At 37.2% G+C, this 27,668-nt stretch overlaps 1 protein-coding gene across 4 annotated transcripts in view; it reads right to left on the bottom strand.

Moving 5' to 3' along the window:
- Window positions 1–27,668, bottom strand: part of ptprfa (protein tyrosine phosphatase receptor type Fa) — a 566,130-nt gene that overhangs the window by 516,978 nt on the left and 21,484 nt on the right. For all 4 annotated transcript variants that reach the window (XM_087254905.1, XM_087254894.1, XM_087254901.1 and 1 more), the window contains one exon: window positions 9,906–9,975. The gene's annotated coding sequence lies outside the window, so the exon portion shown is untranslated. Of the gene's footprint in view, window positions 1–9,905; window positions 9,976–27,668 lie in introns of those variants that run through there.

The raw sequence follows: 27,668 nt of genomic DNA, 5'->3' as shown, positions 1-27,668 counted from the left end.
TTGCATGAGGTACGTGGAGAAATTATTGCGTTAATTGTGTCAAATAAAATTTTAGGGGTGTGTGAATGTTTATTAATAATGTCTGAAAAGTATGTAGCTCTAGCCTTTTTTGCTGCTTTTTGAAAGTTTACTTGTGCATCTCTAAAGATTTCAAGAGAGACAACAAGGTGATCTTTTCTCCAGCGCCGTTCTGCTTTACGACAAATCTGTCTGAGTGAGCGAGAGAGATCATCCAGCCATGGCTGTGATTTCATTTTTGGATACTTATAAATAAATAGTGTAAACAATGTATTGTTCATTGTTTGTTCATGTTAGTAACTGCATCGGCTTGCATCGGCTTGCATGAACTAATACAACCTTATCGTAAAGTGTGACCTTTATTTTCTTTTATATATATTTTAAATTTTTGCATATTTTAAAATAGGTTTTTTTCTTTTGTAATGTAAATATTTTAATGTTCGCGGCTACCTGAATTGTATTATTGACTCTGGCAGATGTTTAAGAAAGTGTGGTAAAGTGAAGTGAGCAGTGAAAGTGCAGGAGCGAGTACTTCAGAAACAGCACATTGAAAACGTGAACCCATTGAGCTCCAACACAAGCCTGAGGCCTGCTTCAATCCAGCAGGGTTAAAGGACACACTGCAGACGGAAGTGCAGAGAACGCATGGAGGCTTGTTGCATTTTTTGGGGTGCTGGACCAGAACTGTTTTTGTGACCTGAAGGCAACAGGCATTAGGAAGGAGCGCTGACCCGTGACGGACTACTGAACACTGAATGAAACACCAGCACTGAAATATAAAGAAAGAGCATTTGAGATTGAGAGGGTGGGAGATCAGGATTAATGGACTGTTCTGAGAGGCCAGAGATGCTGATGCACCGGAAAACAACAGAGAGAAGCAGAACTGACTAACAGACTGACTAATAGCAGGAGAACAACAGAGCCAGACCACACACAACCACACACATACTACATCAGCTCATAATAATAATAATAATAACACTAATAATAATAATAATAATAATAATAATAATAATAATAATAATAATAATAATAATTATTATTATTATTATTATTATTATTATTATTATTATTATTATTATTATTATATTGGTGTTGTTGTTGTTGTTATTATTATTATTATTATTATTATTGGTGTTATTATTATTATTATATTATATTATATTATATTATATTATTATTATTATTATTATTATTATATTAGTGTTAATATTATTATTATTATTATTATTATTATTATTATTATTATTATTATTATTATTATTATTATTATTGGTGTTGTTGTTATTATTATCATTATTATTATTATTATTATTAATGTTATTATTATAACAATAAACTAATTAATCACTCTATTTGTATAACGTATTTTATAAAAATAAATTTTATAAAGTAGTTTGCAGAAGAGATAATGTTAGCTGCAACACTAAACACTACTCTGGTTCTAAAACTGAAACTAAATACAGTTAAAGTCAGAATTATCAAGCCCCTTTCAATTTTTTTTTTTTTAAATATTTCCCAAATGATGTTTAACAGAGCAAGGAAAATTTTTCAGTATGTCTGATAATATTTTTTCTTCTGGAGAAAGTCTTATTTAATTTATTTCGACTAGAATAAAAGCAGTTTTATTTATTTTTTTTTTATTTAAAGTCAAAATTATTAGCCCCTTTAAGCTATATGTTTTTTTTTTCTATAGTATTTTCTATAATGGTTTATACAATAAATTGCCTAATTACCCTAACCTGCCTAGAAAACCTAGTTAAGCCTTTCAATGTCTCTTTAAGCTATATAGAAGTGTCTTGAAAAAAACTCAAAAACTCAAATAGTCAAATATTATTTACTGCCATCTTGGCAAAGGTAAACAGAAATTGGGGTAAAAATTTAACAGAGGGGCTAATAACTCAGGAGGGCTAGTAATTCTGAATCCAACTATATATAAAAATTAAACATAAATGTGTTTACAAAAATCTAACTAAAATAGAACTATAACAAACCCAGTAATGAAAGCACTACATCTAAACTGAAATGTACAGCAAATTTTAAAATAACATCGAAATAAAAACTACAATAATCTTGGCACCAGGTACACCTTTCAAAACAGAAGTAAAATGGACCACATGGTTTCTGCAGGTTTAACCAAGTCAAATTTAAGATGTTTTAAGACATTTTTAAGAACATTATACATGAAGTTTCAGACTTATACAACTAAATGCTAAGGATTTTTCTCTATTGGTACGATTGGGCAAGTGGATTTTTTTACTTGCCCCATTGAAAAAAAATTAAGTTTATTTATTTCTTAACCATATATTTTAAATAAAGTAAAAGTAAAATTAAATAAAGTGAAAGTATACATTTTTATTACATTTTTATATACATTTTAAATAAAGTGAAAGTATACATTTTTAACATAATTTAAAAAAAGGTAAGACGTTTTAAGGCCTAAAATTAGTTTTTTGACATTTTAAACATTCATTCATTCATTTTCTTGTCGGCCTAGTCCCTCTATTAATCCAGGGGTCGCCACAGCGGAATGAACCGCCAACATATTTAGCAAGTTTTTACGCAGCGGATGCCCTTCCAGCCGCAACCCATCTCTGGGAAACATCCACACACATTCAAACACACTCAAACACTACGGACAATTTAGCCTACCCAATTCACCTGTACCGTATGTCTTTAGACTGTGGGGGAAACCGGAGCTTCCGCGAACGCAGGGAGAACATGCAAACTCCACACAGAAAAGCCAACTGAGCCGAGGCTTGAATCAGCGACCTTCTTGCTGTGAGGCGACAGCACTACCTACTGCGCCACTGCTTTGCCTCATTTTAGACATTGATTAACAAAAATTAGGACAATTTTTGTTGTTGTTGTTTTTAATTTAAGACCTTTTAAGACTTAAGGCCTAAAATTCATTTTAGTTTTTATTTTAATTAAGGCCTTTAAATTTTAAATTTATGAAACCTCTAAAACATGTTTTTAAAGCCTATTTTTTTGTTTAATTTAAGACCTTTTAGGACATTTTAAGTCCTAAAAATTAGTTTTTAAAATTTACGACATTGTGAGACCCTGCGGACAGGTTGTAACCAGGATTTCCTTGCTTTCACAATTAATGAAGACTTTGAACAAATGGACGCACAAATTATTTCAGGGGGTCTGAAATCATCAGGTTTGTTCACAAACACACACTGAGCCTTTCGGAGAGCTTTTGAAAGGGCTGAAATGAACTCGGTGTAATGAGTGTGTGTTCATGAAGAGATCATCCAGAGTGAATGTAAAACACTGCTGCTGTGATTTAGCAGATCAGTGATTCAGCCTGATGAAACATCCGGCACTCGCTGACAATACCTTTAATTGCTGAGAAATAATAATGAGTAATTATGAGCAGAAGGACAAGTTAACGACATTAATTACCAGGTGCTCTTTATGCTCACATATTCCTGATAAAGGATATTTCATTAAAGGGAAACTTACAAAACAATTGGAGAAGAGTGAAAAAGTTTTAGGCTAAAGAGGACGACTGACTGCAGAGATTAAATCGAAAATTAAAATCTAATTTTTAAAAACTTGTTTAAGTGTTTAATTCCATTAAAACTTATTAAAAGTCAAATGCAGAAAGAGAGACAAATGAACCGCTAAACATAAAGAGACCATTTAAACATTTTTTACTATTTATAGCAGGGGTGCCCAAACTCAGTCCTGGAGAGTCGGTGTCCTGAATATTTTAGTTCCAACCCCAATTAAACACACCTGAACCAGCTAGTCAATCTCTTTTAAGGTATACTAAAAACTTCCAGACAGGTGTATTGACCTTATTCTTCAATGCAGAAGTGTGCCTGTGTTTGCAATTGTTTTAGAACTTCCGATTTATGCCGAGTTCAGGCTGCATGATTTTCAAAGTCGTGTCACAGATGTTTTCACACTGCTTGACTATCTGGGCTAGCGTTTCATCGCTGCTTTGTTTACACTGCAAGATGGATCGGCGACAGGGACTTTCACATTGCATGACTTTACTATAGGAAGAATCGCCGACAACTTCGTCCAAACTACGTCTCACAGCCAAAAACACGTCGTATATCTTTTGTTATTAACTACATAATGAGAAAGAAGCCTTTAATGGGGTAGAACATGTACATGTTTGCTCACCTGGGTTTAAAGGGAATTAGCCATTTCTCCTCAACGTTGATAATAAACTAATTTCTTTCTGTACGAAACGTCAAACAGACACGGTTGCTCCTGAGTCCTGTCAAACCTCCACTAGTTTTTTCTCCATTTCGTGGGTCCAAATAAACCGAAAAAGAGCGCTGTTAACTTCTCCCCCAGCCTCCCGCTGGCCTGCAGCAGGTATACACACACACACACACCACACAAGTGAATGCTGCTCTCTCATTGGCTGTAGGCGATCGCTGGTGTTATTTTCAGTCAAAACTCAATTCACACGGCATGATTTGAATTGCCGACAGCTCCAGATATTCAGCACGCCAAATATCTCACAGGCATCGGCAAATCATCTGCGATTCTCTCAGATCGCGTCTTTGATAGTTCATACTGTGTGATTGTCAGTTACGTGCACGAGCAGCGATTTGCCTGTGATTTCAGGCATTTGTCGCCGATTTCTCAAAACCTGTCGGCGAGCCAAAATCGGGTCTAAAATCACGCAGTCTGAACTAGGCATTAGTTGCCTATGGAAGAAAAGGAATGATAAATGGCAGAAAACAGGCAAACTGCTTGCTTTACAAACAAGTGTTTGCATGACTACACAGACAAAGTAGACAAATATAATAAGAAAATATCCGCTTGCAAAATCAAGCAACATAACGAGCTGTTTTTGACGTCTAAAAATAAATGGAAGTGAATGAGACCGGAAGTCTCAAGCCAAAAAGATTCAAATGGCTGCGTCTTCTGGTATGCGAAGAATAAGGGGAAATGAAGGAGGTTGGAGCTAAACTATGCAGGACACCGGCCCTCCAGGACTGAGTTTGGACACCCTGATATATGGTAATGTGTTTGGACATTTTTCTACTTTTAAAATAAAAGATTTTTGATGTGTATATTGGTTTATAATCATTCTCAATCCATCATACTAATTAAGCTTAAATGCCCTATTCTACAGCTCTTTAAAGTAATAAAGATTTAAAGCGATAAAGTTATGTATAATGTATTCATGTATAGTAAATCAGCTAAATACTAGTTATTGATTACAACAGAGCAATAAAAACATTTTATTTTAATTATTGTATTTAGTAACAGTACAGTAAAAAGCTGAACAAAAAATTAATGCAATCAATAATTGAATTTTCTTGAAAGTATTATTATTATTATTATTATTATTATTATTATTAGTAGTAGTAGTAGTAGTAGTGGTGGTATTAAATAAAACTATAGATACATAAAATAAATAATATTCTAAATTACAAAATACTGAAATTAATTCATTAATCAATGCCATGTTTTACAGAAGATAGATGGGTGGATGGACGGACAGATGGTCAGACAGATGAGTGGATGAAATGAATGTATGGATAGAATACATTAGTCAGATGGATGGATGGATGGATTGGTAGATGGATGGATGGTCAGATGGGTTGATGAAATGAATAGAATACATCAGTTGGATGGATGGATGGACAGATGGATGAATATAAGATTAACAGATAAATCAAATTAATAGAAATGTTTAATACAATTGATGGATGGATGGACAGATGGAATATATAAGTAAATTAAAGAGATGGAAGGATCAATTAATTAAATTGATGTCGGACATCGGACAGGTGACCGATCGATCGATCGATCATGTGGGCCGTTTAATAATAACAAATAAATAAATAATATATTCATGCACCTTTTTATTGTTTTTATTATTATTGTTTATTATTATTATTATTGTTGTTGTTGTTGTTATTGTTGTTGTTGTTGTTGTTGTTCAGTCATTTATTTTATTTTCGGCTTAGTCCCTTTATTAATCCGGGGTCGCCACAGCCGAACGAACCGCCAACTTATCCAGCACGTTTTTACGCAGCGGAAGCCTTTCCAGCCGCAACCCATCTCTGGGAAATTGTTGTTGTTGTGTTGTTATTATTATTATTATTATCATTCTTAATATTATTATTATTATTATTATTATTATTATTATTATTATTACTGTTGTTATTATTGCTGTTGTTATTGTTATTATTGTTAGTATTATTGTTATTACTAATATTATTATTATTATTATTATTGCTGTTGTTGTTATTATTATTATTATTATTGTTATTATTATTAATAGTATTATAATTATTATCTTTTTAATTGATTTAAAATTATCGAATCTTATTTTATTACCATTTATCTACATTTTTTAGTGTCTAATAAAAAGTTTATTTTATTATCATAAGTATTAGCATCAGTATTAGTAGTAGTATTAGTATTAGAAGTAGTAGTTGTAATGTACAATACATCTGTGGAAATCTACCATGACTGATTTAACCTTAACAGAACAGTTTATTGAACAATCTGTATGTCTATCCATCACAGGGGTGTTTTCATTAGCACAAATGAAGCATTTTGACTTTCTGGAGGTCCACGACACTGCCTGAACACATTTAGCATATCAGCATCTTTTCTGATGAATGAAAGTGTGAACTATATGATTTATCATTCAGCCATATAGCCACACATGCACAAAGCTTAAAGGCACAGTAAGTATTTACAGTACAAACAGTCAAGAAAACATTTTTATATCTGTATTTTTTGTAGTACACTACACTTCTGGCAAGTAAAGTGTATGGAACAAGCCCTGTGATACTTTTTTGCCTGAGTTTTGGATATGCTAGATTCTTCAGTGTACTTACAAATGACATATGAACCTCTTGTTTGAGTTGCTCTCAATATAATGGCGTTTTTGACACAGCACATAAATCTAGTCCGCCTCCTCTAACATTTGCACCGCTGCAGATATCTGATATGCGGATTAGTCTTATAAGAGATCTGCAGATGGAGACCTCTGCTGCCTTTCTCTGTCTGCGCTTATTTTTTCTCGGGATTCAGAAAGCAATCTTCTTTCTCTCTGCTTTAAATAACAGCTCGGCTCCCAGCTTTTAGAGGTGGCCCGCGTTTTCTAATCTTTTTTATTTTTGCCACCCTCACAACAGATTTCCACTGGTATCTTGGAGCGCAATCATGAAAGATTCATGAGTTTACATTTCCACGGATGAATTATGGATGATTCCTAATTATTTTTTACAGCATTTAATTAATTCATCTGCTCCGCGGTGAACGGTCCAAATCAGATGCTGCTGCTCTAATGGGGAGCGTTTGTTCTGGGGGGGTTTGGGGTTTTAGCTCCGGCCCGGCATTGGTTCAGATGATCTTATATATGAGACATGGGATTTCAGGTTATCTAGTTTGGAGACAACCCGGGCTCATTGTGGAAACGTAGACCTGCGGACGTTTCTGGAGACCGCAAAATACGTGCATTAAGATCCAGGTCAATATGCTGTATAGCACTGTTTGTGAGCATATTACAGCTGTACGACTGGAGTCAATTACTCTGACAACAAATCATTGGCATTCACAGAAGCTGTGGCTGCTGTCGTACAGTCTGATAAACACTGCGTGTGTGTAGTTTCACTGAATATGAAACAGAGATAAAGCTGCAGGCGTCAGGTGAGCTTCAGCAGATCTTATTGGATTCAGTCATTGTGAACGACACACACACATCTGAGTCAAATCACCATTAACAGCAGCTCCACATGTCACTGTTTTTGGAGTGTTTGGTTGGCGTCTCTCAGAGGAAGATTTCACTGTTAGTAGGTTTGTCTTTCACTGAGGGAGTTTCTGCTGCAGATCTGTTTCCTCTGGTTTTCTGAAGCTCTGAAACAAGGATCTGGATTCATTCATCTCAGACTGCAGTGTAATAAAGTTGAGTATTTTATATAAAAAAAGAAGTCTTTAAATGTGCTGAAATAAAACTGAATGCAAGGAATCCTTCACTTTCTTAATGATCCATCCATCCATTCATCCACCTGTTCATTTAATTGATTGATCCTTCCATATGTTTAATTGACTGATATAATCCATCAATTTTATTAAAATGTTCTATCCATTTGATTTATCTATAAATCCATCCCCTTATCTGTTTAATTGATTGATCCTTCCATCTGTTTAATTGACTGATATATTCCACCTATCCATCCATCCATCCATCCATCCATCCATCCATCCATCCATCCATCCATCCGTCCATTTATTGGATTGATCCTGTTGGTCGGTCGATTGGTCAGGGTGGTTGGGTCAGTTGGTTAGTTGGGATGTTTGGCTGAGTGGTTGGTTGGTTAGGGTTGGATTGGGTTGGATTGGGTTGGTTGGTTGGTTGGGTTTAGTTGGGGTGGTTGTGTGGTTGGCTTGTTGTTTTGGGTTGGTTGGTTGGTTGGTTGGTTGGTTGGTTGGTTGGTTGGTTGGTTGGTTGGTTGGTTAGGGTTGGGTTGGGTTTGGTTGGATTGGGTTGGGTTGGTTGGTCGGGTCGTTTGGTTGTGTTTAGGTTTAGTTGGGGTGGTTGGGTCTGTTTGAGTGGTTGGTTGGTTTGTTGTTTTGGGTTGGTTGGTTGGTTGGTTGGTTGGTTGGTTGGTTGGTTAGGGTTGGGTTGGGTTGGGTTGGGTTGGGTTTGGTTGGATTGGGTTGGGTTGGGTTGGTTGGTCGGGTCGTTTGGTTGTGTTTAGGTTTAGTTGGGGTGGTTGGGTCTGTTTGAGTGGTTGGTTGGTTTGTTGTTTTGGGTTGGTTGGTTGGTTGGTTGGTTGGTTGGTTGGTTGGTTGGTTGGTTGGATGGGTGGTTGGTTGGTTGGTTGGTGGGTTGGTTGGTTGGGTGGGTTGGTTGGTTGGTTAGGGTTGGTTCGGTTGGGTTGTCAGGACGGGTCGTTTGTTTGTTTAGGTTTAGTTATGGTGGTTGGGTCTGTTTGAATTGTTGGTTGTTTTGTTGTTTTGGGTTGGTTGGTTGGTTGGTTGGTGGGTTTATTGTTTTTTTTTTGGGGTTAGTTGTTTTGGTTTGGTTGGTTGGTTGGTTGATTTGGGTTGGTTTGGGATGGGTCAGTTGTCTGAGGTTGGTTGGGTCTGTTGGAATGGTTGGTTGGTTGGAATTGTTGTTTGGTTGGTTGGTTGGTTGGTTGGTTTTAGGTTGGTTTTAGGTTGGTTGGTTTTAGGTTGGTTAGTTTGGTTGAAAATTTGTGTGTACAAACAATAATGAAGAGTATAATGATGATGATGATGATGCACTACTATTATCACTACTATTATGTTGTTTTTTAGTTGTTTTTAGGTGGATGTTATATAAGCGCATATAAAAAGCTCAATAAATATTTATAATGTGCATTCTTATTAATACAATTACCAATATACACAGTATACAGTAGGCAACATTTGAAGTGGATCAAACAATTAAAGTTGTCCTAAAGCTATTGAACAACACCTAGGGCAATTTATAAAAACATTTTTGAATTTAAATATTTACAGTACAGTACACATGAACAAACGAGGAAAGCCTTTTCTAACAAAGCAAATCTGACATCCTGCGAGTGGTGGTAACTGAAGATTTAAAGCCTTTTCGATTTTATTTTGGAAGAGAACCCAAAACTTTAACTCAACACCTTGCTATCAGCGTTTAGCTTTGCCAGACTATCAGTTTCCCCTCAGTATCTCAGAGTTTAATGAGCTGCAATGTTAAACACTCTTCAGGCCAAGTGAGAGAGCAGCACTGATGAAATCCAGCGCCAACTTGACGTTAAAACATTGTGGATTTGTGCCAGAGATTCAACAGTTCGCACACTGGATGTGCAGTGGCACCATTACCCAAAAAACAACACCAACAGATCCTCACTGTAATGTGTTTTCCTCTGAATGGTGGATCTACTCACCGGATGCCAGGTGATGAAAACTGTAGAGCTGGAGGCGTCAGTTCATCAATGTGATGGCAACTGAATCGTTCTGTGAAAAGAGCAAAAAAGGCTGTTTGTGAAATGCTTTTTTCCCCAGAATATCTTGCAAACAAGTGTAAACCCCGAGCTACAGATTCATTTAACTTTAATACTGTTAGGGCATCTCATTTATTAATCTTCTAAAAGTGCATTATGAATTAATTTTCTGACTTTATGATTAACAGTTGTCAAAATAAAATCTGCACAGTTTTACACCATGAAAGTGATGTAAAAAAATATGGAAACTTTTCCTATTCTGACTATTTGCACCGTTCAGGCTTTTTCCTCACAATTGTGAGAATGTCCGAACTGTGAGGTACTTCACAATGATATAAAATAAGGTATGAATGTCAGAATGAAATGCTTTTTATTTTAGTATTTTTATTCAAAAATCTTGCAGTTGTCAAAGTTGTAAGATAGTAAGTCTTACTTTTTTCCTTATGGCTCACAGAGATTTAGCTACAATACCAGTACCCTTTACATCCATGTGCTACCAAACACAAAAACAACTAATTACAATAGACACATGGGCTGAAGGATGGGTGGACTGATGGATGGACGGATGTAAGGACGGACAGATGGATTGTTGGGCTGTTTGATGGCTGAACTGATGGATGGATTTACTGATGGATGGATTGACTGATGGATTGATGGACTGATGGATGAATGGAATGGACTGATGCATGGATGCACTATTAAAGGGATGGAATAGACTGATGCATGGATGGATTGATGGAAGGATGGACTGATGGATGGAAGGACTGATGGATGAATGGATGGAGGAATGCATAAACTGATGGATAGACAGATGGATGGACTAAAGAACTGACAAATTGATGGATAGATGGATGAGCTGGTGGATGGAAGAGCTGGTGGATGGATGGATGGATAGATCAAAGGGACAGATGGTCCGATGAGTGATTGATCAATCAGTCAATTAATCTAATAGACAAATGAATGAATGGGACAATCAAATAAATGAATGGATGGGTGGATCAATCAAATGTACATACATATGGCTGGATGGATATATCAGATGGAGAGAGATGGAGGATGGATGGGTGGGTCAATAATTTGGTCAATCAAATGGAAAGATGAATGGGTTGACAAAAATGATTGATGACTCGATAAAATATACAGATGTATGAATGGAAAAAAATTGGAGGGAAAAATTTAGAACATGAATGGATGGGTGGATGGATAAAATGATTGATGAATGGATGTGTCAATCAAATGTAAAGATGTATGGATGGACGGGATGTGTATATAAAATGGATGGATGGACGGATGAATGGATGGATGGATGGATGGACGGATTAAACGGACAGAATGGATGGATGGATTGGTGGACAGACAGGTACACAGATGGATGATGGATGGATTAATCAAATGGACAGAATGGATGGATGGGTGGACAGGTGAACAGATAGATGGATGGACGGATAGACAGATGAATCGATGAATGGATGGGTGGATAAAATGATAGATAAATGGATGCATCGATCAAATGTAGAGATGTATGGATGGACAGGATGGCAGCACAAATGGATGGATGGATGGATCAAATGTACGAAATGGATAGATGGGTGGACAGGCCAACAGATGAATGGATGGATGGATAAAATAGACAGAATAGATGGATGGGTGGATGATTGATAAATGTATGGATGAATGGATTAACTGGACAGAATAGATGGACAGCCTGGTGAACAGATGGATGGATGGATAGACAGACGGACAGATGGGTGGATAAATGAATAGATGGATAAAATGAATGATGAATGGATAGATTGATTAAGTGTAGAGATCTATGGATGGACAGGATGGATGTACAAGATGGATAGATCAAATGGACATAATGAGTGGATGGGTGGATAGGTGAACACAGGCGAACAGCTGGATGGATGGATGGATGGATGGATGAATGGATGGATTAAATGGACAGAATGGATGGATGGATGAACAGACCAGCGAACAAATGTATGAATGGATGGATGGATGGATGGATGGATGGATGGATGGATGAATGGATGGATGGATGGATTAAATAAACAATGAATGGATGGGTGGACAGACAGGTTAAAAGATAGATGGATGGATGGATGGATGGTTGGATAGATCAAATGGACAGAATAGATGGATGGCTAGACGGGTGGAAAGATGGGCAAACAGATTGATGGATGGATGGATGGATGGATGGATGGATGGATGGATGGATGGATGGATGGATAAAATGACTGATGAATGGATGGATCGATCAAGTTTAGAGATTTATAGATGGACAGGATGGATGTACAAGATGGATGAATGGATAGATCAAATGGACAGAATGGATGGATGGGTGGACAGACGGGCGAACAGACCGATGGATTGATGGATTAAATGGACAGAATGGATGGATGGAAGGGTGGACAAATGGGTGAACAGATGGATGGTTGAATGGATGGGTGGATAAAACGATTGAATGAATGGATCGATCAATGTAGAGATGTGTAGATGGACAGGATTGATGGGTGGATGGGTGGACAGACAGGTGAAAAGATGGATGGATGGATGGATGGATGAGAGACTGACAGATGGATGAAAGAGGTGGATAAAATGTTTGAAGAATGGATGGATCGATCAAATGTACAGAATGAATGGATGGGTGGAAAGATGGACAAACGGATGGATGGATGGAAGGATAGAAAATATTATAAAACAGATGAAATGATGAAATTGAAATGATTGACAGATGATGGATAGATGATGGATCAATTAAATGTATAGATGTATGGATGGATGAACAGATGTATAGACAGAATGATGATGATTGGATTTATGGATGGATAAATAGATTAATCAAATGGATGGAAATCTTTAATAAAATGGATGGATGGATGGATGGATGGATGATGGATGGATGGATGGATGGATGGATGGATGGATGGATGATGGATGGATGGATGGATGGATGGATGGATGGATGGATGGACGGATGGATGATGGATGGATGGATGGATGGATAGATGGATGGATGATGGATGGATGGATGGATGGATGGATGATGGATGGATGGATGGATGGATGGATAGAAAAACAAGTTTTCATATTTTCAAGTTTTCAGAGGTTTAGACACAACACCAGGTGAACTCACTCTCAGGGGTGAAACAACAAAACATTCACTGTACTGGACAAGAATAAACCAAAACGCTATTAACAATCATTTATTACTCAAAACAAAAGCAGCTAATTAAAATGTGCGTCACCTGAGTGACTGAAGCCTCCATTCATTGGTTCAAAAGAATAAGTACTACTCTCTAAACTGAACATAAACAGGGGACACACCTCCTCTGTTCTGCGAGGGCCTGTGTGTAAACGGCAAATGCATCCCCTATTCTTTCTCATTCAGGCGGAGGCGGCGTAAAACAAGCGCTGGGATCAGGAGAGCCTGAAAGATGAAATGATCTGACTCCATTTCAACACACAATGCAGTGGTTTGATCCCACTAGTGTTTGATCTGCGGCCCCAGTGGAGGTTCTCTATTGCCACAGATTTCTTTGTTGTCGTCGTTCTTTTCTCTCCACTGTGTCAAACTAAACCGTTAAAACAAAGGACAGTATTCCAGTTTAACACAAGCAACAAAAGCAAACGTAAATCCATCTGGTGGTGTTCCATTATGGAGCCGTTTCCGCCAGCATTACAGACACTTGGCTTTTTCGTTTATTGAACTATGTCTGTATTTGGCTGAAGTCACCAGGAGGTGTAATTAAATGTGGTCAGCTCGTCCAGAACAATAACTATTTGTTTGGGTTGTTCAATTTTCCAAGTGCTGTGGAGCACAAAGAGAGGCGAGAACATTTAATTGAACAGTGATTGGCTGTGTTGCCAGTTATTGTGCGGACAGCACTAGAGCTGTCGGATGTAGACAGTGAAATAATGGGTGGTGTTGTAAAGGAAGAGAGCTTTAATAAGAGGTTCCCATGTTGACGCACATATCAACAAGGGAATTCATCGGCACCTTTCACAGCAGCGCTTGATTAAAGAAGGAATATTTTACCAGCTGCTGCTCGACCCGTTGGGATTTTCATGGTGATGTTTTATACTGAAAGTTTAACTCTGTAATTAATAGTTCTCTGGAAGATGTGGCCAACAGGACAAATTCAACGACAATAATTATAGCTTGGTATTTTTAGACATGAGTCAAATGGTAAAACTGCTGTGTACGGACATATGGATTAAATGGATGGATGGATAGATAGATAGATGGAGAGAACAAATGGATGGATGAACAGAAGACAGGAAGACAGTTTGCCTGAAGAGAAAATAAGCGGAATGACTGACTGATTGACTGACTGATTGACTGACTGACTGACTGACTGACTGACGGACGGACGGACAGACGGATGGATGGATGAATGGATGGATGGATGGATGGATGGATAAACGGATGGATCACATAAACAGATGGATGGATAATTTAATGGATCGATGGCCGGATCATTTGATGGATGGATGGATCAAATAAATGGATGGAAGAAAAGAAGTCAGATTTGCTGAAGGGTTGATGAATGGATAGGCATATCAAATGGATGGATAGAAGGATGGGTGGATCAACTGAATTAATGGAAAGGAGAAAAGAAGAAAGACTTCCTGAAGGGTTGAAGGGTTGGATGGATCAAAATTGATGAATGGATGGATTGGTGGATGGATGGATGGATGGATGGATGAATGGATTAATGGATGGATTAATGGATGGATGGAATGATAAAATGGAAGGATGAATGGATGGACTAATCAAATGAATGGATGGATGGATGCAAGGATGGACAGCTCAAATGGATGGATGGATGGATGGATCAAATTAATGGATGGAAGTAAAGTCAGTTTTGCTGAAGGGTTGATGGATGGATTGATCAAAAAGTTAGATAGATTGATCAAAAGGATGGATGGAAGGACCAAAAGGATGGATGGACGGATGGATGGATGGATGGATGGATGGATGGATGGATGGATGGATGGATGGATGGATGATCAAATGGATAGGTGGATGGATGAAGAGATGGACTGATTAAATTGATGGATAATGAATGGGTGGATGGATGTATGGATGAATGGATGGAATGAAAAAATGGTTGGATGAATATATGGACTAATCAATTGAATGGATGGATGGATGCATCGATGGACAGCTTAAATGGATGGATGGATGAATGAATTTATCAAATGGATGGATGGATGCAAAGGTTAGACCAAATGCGCAAACAAATGGATGAATTTAATAGATTAATGGACAGATAGATATACAGAAGCTTAGATTAACTGGAAAATTGATGGATAGTAATGTGGATGGAGGCAAAAATGGATGGATTCATAGATGAAAAGACAGAAATGTGAATAAAATGGATGGATGAACGGATGATTCAAATAGTGACAGATATATCAAATAAATGAATCAAATGGAAGGATGGATGAATGAAAGGTGGTTTAATGGACATGGATGGATTGGTGGATGTATCAAACACTGATTCATCAATCTATCCATTCATCCATTCGTCAAATCAATCAAATAGTTACAAACTTGTCTACAAATTTGTATGCATTATTTATGAGTGAAGTGTTTAAACTACTCTAATGAAACTGTTTCAACATATTAAAGGTCAAATGCATTTCAATGGCATAGCTGCTGCTTTACTCATTGCTGAATTGTCTACTAGATGAAGAGAAGCATGATTCATGAACCCATCATTCAAAACGATCACGTCTCAGGGACAAGGAAATGTGCCGAGCACTCCAACATTGTTTTAACTTGAGTTTTGTGATCAATTCACAGTTCAAAACTCTGAATTAACCTGTTTCTAAAAGAAAGTGCTTGAACATTTCCAGTCAGTCCTTCATCATAGAGTATGATTTGCATTTAAATGGTGGCGGCAGATATGGTACTCACACCGCTGATAGAGTATTCACTGCCATTACATGTGACATTTTCTGACAATTACATTCTCTCTGGTAAATTACAGAAGAGGGCCTCTCTTTCTGACCGTGAATAACCAGATTCGTAATTCACCAGCAATGAGCAGCTCTCATTAAAACTTGAAAGAGAAATCTGCAAAACCCATGTAAAAGATGAGGGTGAAATATGGCTACAGGCAGATTTTTGCTCATTTAACTCAGCTTTAAAGTAGTATTTTGATTTATTATCAGCCAAATGTCTGTGTATTGCCACTTATACAGTCTAACTCAAGCTAACCACATTTCAGAGGTGAACACACTCCAGTTCTTCATGGATACGCCTCATAACACACAACTTGTTATAAGATAAGAGATTACAGTGATCATGAATTTTATTTGTACGTCAGTTTGAATCTGCATATCTGAAAACCACATAGAAAAGAAACATTTGTAACGTCACACATAGAAATCCATCCTATAGATATGAGATTCCTCAGAAAAATGCCACTCTCTTCATTATGTTGTGTGTTCATGCAGGGAATGTCTTTTCAGTGTGCAGATGCCTCTTGTTGGGCGAGGTGAGTAGTGCTGCTGACAACACTAACGAAAGAGAAGATTTATTATGCAATTGATTCAGTTTGTATCAAGCTATCACGTTTATCTATACAGTGAACTGGTCACAATTGAAAGGCAAACTCAATGTAATATACCATCATGCCATACAAAAAAGTAAATAAATATGATAGTGAGTGGATGATTTCGATGATGGATGGATGATGCGAATGATGGATGGAGAGGTGATTTGGAAAATTCAGATCGATGGATGAATGATTTAAATGATCAGATAGACAGATGGACGGATGGACGGACGGACGGACAGATGAATGGACAGACAGTTTGGATGATTCTGATGTTTAAGATGGATTGATGGATGAACGATTTGGATGGATGATTTGGATGGATGAATGATTCACATGGTCAGATGAATGAATGAAAGATTTGTATGGATGGATGGATGGATGGATGGATGGATGGATGGATGATTCAGATGGATGGATGGATGGATGGATGGATGGATGGATGGATGAACGATTTAGACGTATGATTCAGATGATTCAAATGTTTCATATAGATCAATGGATGGATGATCCAGATGGATAGATGATTCAGATGTATGGATGAAAGATTTGGATATATGGATTGATGATGCGGATTGGTGGATGGATGGATGATAAAGATGGTTGGATCAATAGATGGAAGATTGATATTTATTGATTGATGTGCATGGGTGAATGAGTGAATGGATGGATGGATGGATGGATGATTCAGATGGATGGATGTTGATTCAGCTAATGGATAAATGGATGATTTGAAAGACGGATGGATAAAGGAATCAGATGGATGGATGATGATTTGTATGGATGGATGATTCAGCTAATGATGAATGGATGATTTGGATGGATGGATGGATGGATGGATGGATAGATAGATAGATAGATAGATAGATAGATAGATAGATAGATAGATAGATAGATAGATAGATAGATAGATAGATAGATAGATAGATAGATAGATAGATAGATAGATAGATAGATAGATAGATAGATAGATAGATAGATAGATAGATGAATCAGATGGATGGATAATGATTTGTATGGATGGATGGATGATTCTGCTAATGGACGAATAGATGATTTGGATGGGTGGATGAATGAATCAGATGGATAGATGATAACTTGTATGGATTTATGGATGGATGGATGATTCAGCTAATAGATGAATAAATGATTTGGATGAAGGATGGATGAATGAATCAGATGGTTGTATATAGATTTGTATCGATGGATGAATGAATGATTCGGTTAATGGATGAATGGATGATTTGGATGACAGATGGATGGATGTATGTATGGATGGATGCATGAATCGAATGGGTGAAAATTTGGATGGATGGATGGATGGATGGATAGATTATTCTGCTAATGAATAAATGGATGATTTGGAAGATGGGTGGATGGATGAATGAATCAGATGGATGGATGGATGGATGGATGGATGGATGGATGATTTGGCTAATGGAGGAATGATTTAGATAATGGATGGATGGATGGATGGATGGATGGATGGATGGATGGATGGATGACTTGGCTAATGGATGAATGATTTAGATAATGGATGGATGGATGGATGGATGGATGGATGGATGGATGGATGGAAGGATGGATGGATGGATGGATGGATGGACGCATGAATCAGATGGATAGATGATGATTTAAATAGATGGATGGAAGATGCAGAAGAATGGATGGATGGATGATTTGGATGATTCAGACAGATCAATGATTATAATGGATGGATGATTGGCCTGGATCCCTGATTCAGATAGATGGATAGATGATCAGATGGATCAATGAAGGACTTGGGATGATTTCATTAGATGATTCTAATTTTAGTTAATATAAAAATAATCAAATGTTATTATCAATATCAATATTCAGTGTTATTATCCAAATCGTGACATGACGGCTTTATGTTTTAGATTTACCACACACACACATTAGTAAGCATTCAAAATATCGTGTGACATGTCAGAACAACATAATTCCCAATTTTCTTCATCAACTTCAACCATCAAGCCAAATATTTCTGTAAGTAAAGCTAGTTTTCCGACACCAGTTCATCCACATTTACAAGCTGAGGCGGGTTATACTGGGTCACCCTGATCCATAATAATCAGCAAAGGAGCTAATCAGCAAAGTGGAGTTGTGGATTAAGAATGTACATTTTCTAAACATGCTTTATGAGGGAGAAAATCTGTTAGCAAATCTCCGATTCCAGATTGCTACCTTATGACTGCTAATCCATTTCTATAACAAACTCACGGTTTCACGGGGAAGCAGTGGATAAATCTAAAGTTCAGCTCTACCTCCATTTAAAAAGGCATCGATCTGTTGTCTCAACACAGAGTCATGTGATGAATTGTATGAGGATTTGAGAGCAACCTCAGAAGAGGAACAGAAAATTGACTGGGTTTCATTGTTGACATGCAGCAGAGCAATCAGAGAGCGGAGGTTATAAGCGGCAAGCGCGACTTCACAGATAGAAAAGAGGAGAAATTCAATGCATGCCAATAAAATTAACAGTGAAGAAGCATTTCTCCGGCACAGAATATGTGATTCAACCTACACTTTAAAAGATGAAGTCATAAAGGTTTAATGTCATGAGTATAAACATTGAAATATGAAAAAAAGGAGACTATTTTAACCAGTGGTGTAGTCCTAAAAAATGTGGTGTACTATTACCCAGTCAACCCAATTTTCAAATAAAAATAGGCAAAGAAACGATGTGAGTCAATGTTTCAACAGGCCTATATATACTTAATTAACATCAGTTACCTGTAACTATTGACTTCCACAGACAGAAAAACAAATACTATAGAAGTCAATGGTTACAGGTTTCCAGCTTTCTTTAAAATATCATCTTCTGTGTTCAACAGAAGAAAAAGTAAAGATTGAGTAAATGATGACAATTTTCGTTTTTTGAAAATAATTGAATAAATTTGTTCATTTTAAGCGAGATGCTACTAGTCTAATCATTTTCAATGACTTATGACCAAGCTAGAAGTCTATATATAAACCTAAAAATGATGAGGAAAAGACAAATCATAAATCCCGTAACTCTATGTGATTTAAAGGGGTGACTAGCATATAATGACGACAGCAGAAGAGAGTGTCACTGCCTGTAGTGGAGGGCACTATTAAGACAAATGCCAAATTCAGTTTTACAGGAATGATTTAAGGATTTTTATTTTAAGGAGGCTCAGCTTCTTAAATGGTAAACAAAGAAAAATGTGTAATAAAAAAAAATATATATATATGTAAATATAAATATAGCACACCCACATGCAGGTGGTGATGAGGAAGTTACATAGTGAGCCAATGCTCATCACAATCAACTTCTCCCACAAGCAGAAAAGAGTATCAGCATATAGAAGGTGCTCAGTGTCATTCACACAGCCACTAAACACCACGCATAAAACCACACGCATAAAATTAAAGTCATGAAATAAACATTGTTTATCAACATTTGATGTAACATAAATCTCTAATGTACATAACTGATGGGGAAACTACCAAAAAGATTCATATTAATGTCAACCAAATGCATAAAAAGTTATGTGCCATGCAGGGAATTCTGGGAAAGTCAATTTACGGTTATTCGCCATTTATATCAAGGAAATATACCATTAACCAGATTACGATTTGTACTGTAGCATTTTTACAATTTTTTACCGTTGAAATCACAGCCATTTTTTACAGTGTATATATATATTGCCATTTGAGTTCTGAATGAGACAAACCCAACAGTAAACTTCGTTAAATGAAATGAGTGTAGTTAACTTAAAATTCACTGAAAGGTAATTCTACTCATTTGAAATGAGTTTTGAACTCAGTGTTGAATGAGTTAATTAAATACCTCATTACTTCAACTTACATAGAGTAAGTTCACTCATATAGATTAGCTTTTAAACTTAAATGGTTTGTAGCAATCGGTTTCCTCAAATGGTTTGAGTTGCCCTAACATAATAGGTTTTACAGTACTCAGCTGGTTTGAGTTCTCTTCAATTATTGGGTTTTACTGTGCTCAAACTGCTTCATTTACTCAAATGGATTAAGTTCACAGTACTCATTAGGATTAGTTTTTGAACCTAAATGATTTGTTGCAATCGGTTTCCTCAATGGCTTAAGTTACCATAACTTTTTGGGCTTTACAGTGTACTCAAGTATTTTTTTTTTCATGTATTAAAAATGTATTATCATGAAGGAATTAAGTTAACTTTTAGTAATTTTTACAACTTTAAGTGGATTTAACATAAAACATTTAAGTTGTCCCAAAAAAACTCAAGAATTGTGTTGATTCAGCTCCTTTTAAATAAGTTGTTTGAACATGAGTGTAAGTAACTAGAGCTTTGCTAGTAAAAAAGTAACCAATTTCATTCATAGGTCATTTTCCTTTAACTTAGTCCCTTATCTTTGCGGGTTCCCCACAGCAGAATGAACCACCAACTATTCCAACATAAGTTTTAATCAGCAGATGCCCTTCCAGCCATAACCCAGACAACACACACACATTTAACTAATTCACACAGCATGTCTTTAGACTGTGGGGAAAACCCATGCCAACATGGGGAGAGCATTCAAACTCCCCACAGAAATGCCAACTGGCCCAACAGGGACTCGAATCAGTGACCTTCTTGCTTTGAGGCGACAGTGCAAACCACTGAGCCACTGTGCTGCCATGTGTTTTCATTAGATGTAGTCTACAGATAGAAACGACGCAAACAATGAATGAAGAGCATCAAAACTGAAGGTGTTTCTGTTGCATATTTTTATCTTTATTGAAGGATAAAAGGTCAGCAGACATGTTCATCGAGTTTAGGCAGATCAATTGCTTACCTCCATCTCCATCTCTACCATTGATCTGTGCTTGTTTTTTGTAGGTTGAACATGCTGAATCAGTGTCTGTGAAGTGACGTACTGTAATCTGGCATCTGTCACTGTTGGTTCAGTGTGATTCCTCTTAAAATTCTTCTAGTATTCTCATTTATAATTGACATTTTGAGAGAACATGACATTGCCTATAGGTACATTTGGCATAGCGCATACGGTTTTGCATAACTCCAGGTAATTTGGGACTCAGGCAATACAGTTTCTGAGGTCTTTCACATCAATTCAGATTTAACTTGAATCTAGATTTGTCTTATTTCGCTAAACCTGATGTTAAGCATTACAAAACAGCAAACAATTTAAGAATAGTGTGCATGAAAATCCACGCATTTATATGGTGATGCTAATGCAAAGTATCTTGTTTCTCATTCAGAGTTAACAGATTTGACATTTCATACACATACAGCCAAATACAAAATGATTCACACCCCTGGCAAATCCTGACTTAAAGTTACGTTTATTCAACTAACAAGTTTACTTTTCCATTTTGAAATGACACATGCTTCTCCCAAAAGATATTAAGACAATGTACATGTACAAAATATTTCTTTAAGTAACATATAGTTATTTATTTATTATGTATCGAATATATATATATATATATATATATATATATATATATATATATATATATATATATATATATATATATTATACATGCTAATGTTATCTTTCGTCTCAGAGACTGCATGCATTGGATACTGTTTACCATGGTGCCCTAAGATATAAAACTAATTTTAAATCCTGGTGGGGCGGAGCTATCTGTCATTTAGGTTGAATCTATCAGTCCTTTAGGGCAGAGCTCTCAGTCCTTTAGGGCGGAGCTATCATTCATTTTGGGGGGAGCTATCTGTCATTAAAGGCAGGGATGTTAGTACTTTAGGGCATGGCTATCAATCCTTTAAGGCGGACCTATCAGTCCTTTAGGGTGTGGCTATCAGTCCTTTAGGGCGTGGCTATTAGTCTTTTAGGGCGTAGCTATGAGTCATTTAGGGCGTGATTATCAGTTCTATCAGATAGAGCAATCAGTCCTTTAGGGCAGAGCTATCAGTACTTCAGCGCGAAGCTTTCAGTCATTTAGGGCTTGGCAATCAGTCATTTATGGCAGAGCTATCAGTCCTTTAGGGCGTGGCTATCAGCCATTTAGGCCGAGGCTATTGGTTCTTTAGGGTGTTATTTTCAGCCCCTTAGGGTGAAACTATCAGTCCTTTGGGGTGTGGCTATCAGTCCTTTGGGGTGTGGCTATCAGTCCTTTAGGGTGTGGCTATCAGTCCTTTAAGGTGTGGCTATCAGTCCTTTAGGGTGTGGCTATCAGTCCTTTAGGGTGTGGCTATCAGTCCTTTAGGGTGTGGCTATCAGTCCTTTAGGCTGTGGCTATCATTAGATGGATGTAGCAAACTTACTGAATTTTCTAAGAAACATATGGTAGGAGGGTCTCTGTTGTGCTCAGGAGTGAAAGAGTGAGAAACAAAGATTACACAGATCTGTCTACGACCCTTAAGTATTTTTTCAGAGATTGTCGAGGATGGAACATCATTGTGTACAGAACATGGTTAGCCTACATTAGACAGTTTATTTGAATTTACTGTTGTCTGTTATATACATCTATAAAATAACTTGACATTTTCATTTAATTCACACTCCAAAATGCAACATTCTATCTTTGCTATCCAATGAAATGACGTTTCAGTGCGCTGACTGCTGCATCGCTGTCCATCTGTCCTCATTTTACACCAATCGAATAGCATCTTTTCCCACCTAATCAGCTCATCAGGGTCTTTCAGTATCACACTGAGCATCGCCTTTGATGGAAATCAGTTCACCATTGCTAGTCCGAGACAAAGATGAGTCCTGACATACCAGAGGTCATGAGCAAAAAGCAACCTGATGAGTGATTTCTAATGAAGAAATGTAGGCCAGAACTGTCATTTAGCATGTCAGTCATCCTGATACCCAAAGCGGTCTTACGCATATCTTACGACACATCAAAGATGAATGCGCTGAGCGTGATAGTACAGTAAAGGCATGATTTTTAAATCATGATACGTGTGTGAATGTTTTATAACGTGCCATATGCTAACAGATACCCAAAGCAGAAGCGTCGTACGGAAACCTGCAGAAGAGATAGCTTCATTATAACAAGCGGAAAGGGACCGCATATACAATCTGCCCAAAATGATGCTCAATTTATGTCTTATTAATGGCTCCTCCACTGATTTCTAGGCTTAACTAGGCAAACTCGCACCATCTGCCACTCAGAGAGCAGACTTTTCTCACGAAGAGCAATTTTCACCACCTGTGGCCCTGCTTGGAGGGATAAAAACAACTGTAGCTTTAAGAACTGCCAATGCAGCAGATAGTTAAAAGTGGAGTGTGACACTTTACGGTCATTCCATATGGACCAAACTGCAGCTAAAGTGACAGCCTCAGAATTCCTAATGAGGAAACGGGGGATCCGGAAAGGGAGCGATGTCATGGTAAACAGCCCACCTGTGACAGCGCCAGGGTTTTATCAGCCGCTCTATAGCAGGATGCAGTTTAGGGAGAGGAGGCTTGTGGTCATGGGCTGAAGCTTCTCCATACCTTCATGCTATGTTTACCCCTCCATCTGTGCTAAAACAGAACGGATGAGTCAGCTGATCCGACATCAGCTCCATCTCCAGCCTGGCCATACACCGTAAACAACAACCACACTATATACCTACTCATTTTCTGACGCTAATTGACTCTTTCTGGGTAGCACTGTTATATTCGGCGAGAATGCTGAAAAGCATTATATTCGTGCTGTTTAAAGTTTCCATGAAATCAGAATTTACTCTTCTTGTTTTTATATGTATATAGTAGTTCTTGTTATAAACAATGTATGTGTGTGCACTTCATTACTTTGTACAGGGTCATAGCCCTTATAAATTTTAATCAAATACCAAAACATTCCCTCTCCCTCAAATTACTTTCTTCACTTCCTGATCACATGGAATGCCTTTAGGGTGTGGCTATCAGTCCTTTAGGGCGTGGCTATCAGTCTTTTAGGGCAGAGCTATCAGTCATTTAGGGTGTGGCTTTCAGTCATTTAAGGTGTGGCTAATAGTCCTTTATAGGACACAGCTATCAGTCCTTCAGGGCGTGGCTATCAGTCCTTTGGAGCAGAGCTATCAGTCCTTTAGAGCAGAGCTATCAGTCTTTAGGCGTGGCTATTTGTCATTTAGGGTGTGGCTATCAGTCCTTTAGGGCGTGGCTATTAGTCCTTCAGGGCGTGGCAATCAGTCCTTTAGGGCAGAGCTATCAGTCTTTTAAGGCAGAGCTATCAGTCCTTTAGGGCGTGACTATCAGTCATTTAGGGTGTGGCTATCACTCCTTTAGGGCGTGGCTATCAGTCCTTTAGAGCAAAGCTATTAGTCCTTTAGGGCGTGGCTATCAGTCATTTAGGGTGTGGCTATCAGTCCTTTAGAGCAGAGCTGTCAGTCCTTTAGGCGTGGCTATCTGTCATTTTGGGTGTGGCTATCAGTCCTTTAGGGCGTGGCTATTAGTCATTTAGGGCGTGGCAATCAGTCCTTTTGGGCAGAACTATCAGTCCTTAAGTGTGGAGCTATCAGTTCTTTTGGGCTTGGCTATCAGTCCTTTAGGGTGGAGCTATCATTCCTTTATGCCATATATTAGTGGATGTCTTGCTTCTCTAAATTTGTCCATTCGTCAATCCTTCTTCATTCTGTTACCAATGTCCATCTTTCTATAATCCAATCACTTTTCAAATAATTAAATTATGCACCGCCCTATGTAATTAATTTATTTATTTATTTATTTATTTATTTATTTATTTATTTATTTATTTATTTATTTATTTATTTATTTATTTATTTATTTATTTATGTTTTTCAGGATTGTTTAAAGTGCATGAAAATCGCAATAGCGGAAAAAGGACAATCTTAAATTTAAACAATTTAATACACAATTGTTTTTCTGGAATTTCTAAATGTATTGCAGTTGGCTTCAGGTAAGCAACTTCATTTAATTTAAAAGGGTCATGAAATGAGAAATCCAAATTTCCTTGATCTTCACACACAAAAAGGTCTCAGTACTATAAAAACATCCTGGAATGGAATGTAAAATTCAATGATGTAATAAGAGTGGATAAGCCCCGCCTCTGCAGAATATTGATTGCCACTTCTACTTTACTATTTGTTAAGCCTTGTTAATATGCAAAACTGTAAACCAATCACAGCAGTGGGCGTTTACTTCAGAGTCTATACTCCACCACGCTTATTCAAACAGAGCGTTCTGACGACGGGTCAAAAACAGCACAATATATAGGCTAATTATTTTTAAATTAGGATGTTTTTTTTTCTTTTAAAATGTTGATAATATTATTAATGGACCTCAGGGAGCAGTAAAACTGTGGTGGTTGATGAGACCTTATAATGTAAAAATAATAAATAAATAAATAAAATTGAGTGGAGGGGGAATAAATGATTAACTTTTCCTAGGCTAAGATTATTAACTTCTAAAGTATTGTTCATGGTTAGTTCATTCATTCTAAAAAAGTTAGTTAATTTTTTTTTTAGTTAAAAAAATATAAAATAAGAAAAATAAAACCCAAATGTTGAACTCAAAAATGTATTTTCCTGGAATTCTATTTAAAACTGTTGGTTGGGTTTAGGGAAGTGGGTTGACAGGTCAGTCTGTGCTTTTGAAAATGCAAGGGTTTAGGGAAGGAGGAGGGTGGGTCAGTCGATTGGTCAGTCAGTCAATTAATCAGTCGACAGCGGCCTCTGGTGGATTTACGTGAGAACAGCAGGCACAAATGGCACTCGTGAAACATGTGAGATCTCAAAAAGCCGACACAGAAGCCTCTAGTAGATCTGCAAAAACAGAAACTGCAAAGAAACGTAGCTCCTGGGACGCATTTAGTGCTCTCCAGAAATGTATATAGAAGTATGTTTTCAGAATAAGCCTGGTTTGTTTTCTGTTCATGTGCTAATCAAATGAACTATTTTTACATGCTGTACAACAACAACAAAAAAATGACATTGAAAATGAGACCCAAGAATATCCAGAATATCATCAAGCATCAAATAAATAAGAGTGCATCTAACTGATTTTAGTCAACAGAAATATGATTATCAGCATTATATGATTTGAACTGTGACAAGCAATTGGTTTCATAAACTCTTGAGTTTTATTCGGTGGGAAAAAGAGTGTTTCTTCATCCATGAGCTGTCCAAATATTTCCCAGCGCCATCAGACAGCAGGAGTGAAGGTGTCAGATGCGGTTTGTGCGTAGCGGATCTTCAGGTTAAAGGCAGTGGGCCGGAATGATTTGGTGGTCACTCCCAGTATTGAGTTCCTCCTTCAAGAGCTGCTGGTGACTGTTTAATTCCTATTGATTAGTAATACAAACAGCCGTCCTCTAGGCAGACACTGCAGGCATGTTTTGAAGCGCTTCTCTAGTTCTTCTTAAAGGGATAGTTCAACCCAAAATGATCATTTGCTGTTCATTTATTTGACCTCAGGACAGCCAGGTTATTATTTATTCTTTAGTAGAATCACCAAAGAAGATTTTTTGCTTTGAGATTTACAGTATAAAATGCAAGTCAGTGTTTATATGAAAGTAAAAAAATAAAAGTCCCCCCCAATGCGTCCCAATTCGCATAATATCTGTCTTAAATAGTATTCGAAAATAAAGTTACTATGTTCCAAACTACAAAGTTCCTGAATGGAGTACTATTTCCAGTCAAAATTCAAAATAGAAAATGTACAAAATTACTGAAAAAGTCATGGAGGCACATAAGTTTTCTTTTCATAAACTAAATTAATTTTCTTTCATAAACTTTCTCAGGTTATTAAACGTGTTTTTTAAAAAGGTTATTAAGGTTATTAAAGGTATTTTCTGGCATTACTTGTTTAGCCTGCATTCCCAGCAGGCACCGGACGTCACGCAGATGTAAAATTGACATTGGACTTCAACGTCAGACTAACTTTGAATTTTGGTTAAATGTGAAACGTTTAATTATTAATTACTTACTAATACTTATATGAAACCATGTCATCATTCCTCATGGATCGTAGTAGACAGAGAGACAAAACACCTAAAATAGTTCAGTTTTGTGAGCAATTGCAGATCTGACTATTTCAGACTCGCACAATACGCGTCCGTCTGTTTCTGACCTCCCACGCAGATTTCTCGCTGATTCCCCCCGGTGGCCGTCTCTCATTAAAGTGTGTTTAATTAGGGCTCTAATAGAGGTAAGTAATGGAAAATCACATGCAC

This window comes from Danio rerio, chromosome 6, assembly GCF_052040795.2.
Source record: "Danio rerio strain M-AB ecotype USA chromosome 6, GRCz13ab, whole genome shotgun sequence".
Taxonomy (NCBI): domain Eukaryota; kingdom Metazoa; phylum Chordata; class Actinopteri; order Cypriniformes; family Danionidae; genus Danio; species Danio rerio.
This window is presented reverse-complemented; position numbering and strand designations above follow the sequence as displayed.